Genomic DNA, 3,422 nt, shown 5'->3' with positions numbered 1-3,422 from the left:
GAGAGGACACTGAATCTGAACATGAGGATGATATACTATCCACTTTGTTCAGAGGTTAGTGGGGCGCAGATCATAGTTTAAACAGATGGGTGTGACACTGCTGTCATCAGGCCTGTGTTTTTAAGTGAGGGGGTTTATTTTTGAAAGTGGGGTATCTCAGTGCGAGACAGCCCTCGCTGTGGCCCTCCAGGACAGGAATTGTCCAGCTCGTGGTGAAGGGAAAGCGCTCAGTGGGGGTTTGTGAGCATAATTACAGCAGTTTTGCCTCATTAGGAGTGAGGAGGCGTGACCCTGCCTGCAGGTCTGACAGCTGAACCGCACGGATGCTGGTGCTGAGAGATGATCTCCACTCAGAGGACGAGGGGGTTCTGAGTAATGCAGGAGAGCGATCTGAGGCCTGTTAAATGTGTCCAATGGTGGAAGAAGAATTTAGATCTTTAATGTGACTAAACATGTGATACAATGATTTAGGGAGACTCAGCCCCACATTCAAAATGTTAAAGAATGATTATCAACAAAGTGTTCTCAAAGAATCAAAGGTTAAAGTACTTGTTAGGCAGAAATCCCCCCTGTGAGTGTTATATGACTAGATCATGTCATTTGATTATTATTCATTCATGGTAGCAGCATTTAATTTTTTAATGGTAGCTCTTCTGGCCCAAGGATGAATCACATTGGTCAAGGGGATTCAAAAAAATATGTTACAGAAATGTGTTCATATTGTCTTCTTTTTATTAAAATAATTCTTCCCTTTTGAAATACTCGACACATTAATCTCCCCATCCTCTAAAAATCCTCTAAAATCAAACTTTAAATGCTGGATGCCTTTCCCTCCTGCACCCTCTAAAATATTCTCAATAAGTACAGACATAACACCTCTCAAGGCTCTTCTTTAAATGCAACAAATCAAGGACACAGAAATCTCCAATGGAATTGTGGGTTAACTTTAATGAGCATTTTGACCCAGTTTTAATTCTAATGGGTCAAAATAATCAAGTAACCATCTCGGATTTGTATTAGATAAAAGTTTACCTAGTATGTGAGATTTTCATTCAAATAAATGTCTGTGAGGTCACTATCTATCACCAAATGAGGTAACACAATGGTGATTGAGTCTATGGCCCACTGATGAAAGCCTTTGCATTTGCAGAATTACAGACTGGGTGTCTGTGGCGACTTGTAGAAAAAATCTCAAGCGGCGCCCAGTTAGTGACATATTTTCCATCACCCAGCAGTGGTTGGTCTGCCAGAGAGGGTAGGAGGAGCTAAGCGGCTGCTTTTCCAGTCTATGCAAGTGTTGTGAGTAAACAGTAATCTACTATGGCTGAACAAACAAAGAAAAGATGGATGACTACAGATACGACTTCAAAAATAAGTGACAATCCAAAGAAAAAGAATCAAACTCGACGCTCAGATGAAGCAAACAGTCTAAAAAGGAAAGCAACGGTCAGCGAGGAAAATCAAGAGTTACAACCGGAGCCAACGGTGGACGTCACACGTGCAGCACTGTCTGGATATCTGGGAAGTGTGCTCCCGCATTTACCGTTTATCGCCATAGGTGTCGCCAAAGAGAACAAAACTGAGATCTTCGAGATTATCACTTTAAATTCACGTAGATTAACAATTAAGCATGTTTTTTCTTCTTATCAGCATCTGCAGAGCATTAATTACTAATGCTGTCAGATAAATGTAGTGGAATAAAAAGTACAATATTGTCCTCTTAAATCTAGTAGGGTACAATAATGAGTCAGCTGCAAGCACCTAAAATGATATTGCTGTTTTGTCCACTAATCTTCACAGATTAATAGTCATGTGCTTCTTCAGAATAAGAGCACATTTTAAGATGTTTCCTCCCTTGAGGGATGAATGTGGGGAGTCGTGGAGCTCATCCTTCATGCAGGCCAGTCCTGAGAGAAGACACAACACGAGACCAAATGATGAAATGAATCGAAATAGCTCACTGGGGCCTCGACCATTCACGCACAAACAAACAGAACAAACAAACAAACAAACAAACACACGTGTGTCCAGTTTTTTTCTTCATCGGTCCGTCAGGGTGGGGCCTCTTTTTGTCCGGCATGCCGTTCTCTGTCTGAGTCAGGATGGAGAGATGAGGACGGGGCATCCCACTCACCCTCTGCACGGCCCGAGACACTGCTGCGCTGCTGTCATGGCAACAGCAGCAGTCACCACCGCCAGCATGGGCCTATAATGCACAGGCCAGGAGGAGTCACACACACACACACACACACACACACACACACAGACACACACACACAATGAAAGCACGACACCACACAAGCGGAAAACTACAGACAAATACAGATTTTAGTACAAGTGTGCAGTTTTTCCTTATGGTCATATGAAAGTGAGAATAAAAATGCAACAAAAATGATGCATTATATTTTATTTTTTCCATATTATTTTCTTTTATTATGTTTACTGGGACACATGTAACATTGTCCAGAGAATAAATCACCTTAATTTGCACCTGATAAACTTATTATCTCAAATGATTCCTCCTTAAACTTAAATTAAAACTATATTTCAATCCAAATTGAACATTACATCAGCAGTGACACGGTCATTTTAAGGTTGTTTCCGGTAAAACAAGACAAACCTAAGCTGCAGGACTACATCACAGCAGGAAGGCATAAAAAATGTATCATGGACAGATTGTCTTTTGAGGATATTTCCTCCTGTGTGTAACTATCTCGCTCACATTTCATTCATCTATACGTCATCATCTTAAAAACAAAAAGTCCTGTTTCAACGGTAAATTGTGTTTTCAGTGTTTTTTCTTCAGACAGCATCAAACAAAATCTGCCCCCACCCTCTCTCACACTCCACGTCTCCAAATCGGACATTTTCTCTCTGCGTGTGCTACTTGTATAAACCTCGCGCTCTGCTGCAAATTAAGCCATTTATTGCAGATATGAGTGTGTGTGTGCGTGTGTGTGTGTGTGTGTTTTATGGGATAGACCGAGCAGGCAGCGTTAGTGCAGTGCGGATCACATTCAAACAGGTGTGAGGAGCAGAAACAATCCCAGGTGGCGCATGTTGATCGGATATGTGGCCACGCAGGAGCTCATTGTGAGCATTTTTTTTAGGGTTGAGCAACCCGCATGTGAAAACAGTGTTTGCTGTTAGAAAGTAGGTCGATAGGAACTGAGAGCGACGTTTGTTTCCACGCTTTTGTCTGTGTTCTTTGTTGTTTAGCGAGGACTGTGTGTTTTTTTTCCCTCTACCCTTTTACGCACAGGTGGGAGATACCCGCTCAGCGTACTGTAGGACAGCCCCCCTCTCTGCTCCTCCGCGGAGGATGTGAGGAAGTGACATTTTTCAGCGCTGCGGTTCGGGACAGCTCTGCTCCTCTGCAAACAGGTGTGCTGCCGTCCGGGTCACTTCTGCCGAGGGGAACC

The sequence above is a fragment of the Semicossyphus pulcher genome, unplaced genomic scaffold (assembly GCF_022749685.1).
Source record: "Semicossyphus pulcher isolate SPU_LCO1_2020_fin unplaced genomic scaffold, fSemPul1.0.p SCAF_13, whole genome shotgun sequence".
Classification (NCBI taxonomy): Eukaryota; Metazoa; Chordata; class Actinopteri; order Labriformes; family Labridae; genus Semicossyphus; species Semicossyphus pulcher.
This window is presented reverse-complemented; position numbering follows the sequence as displayed.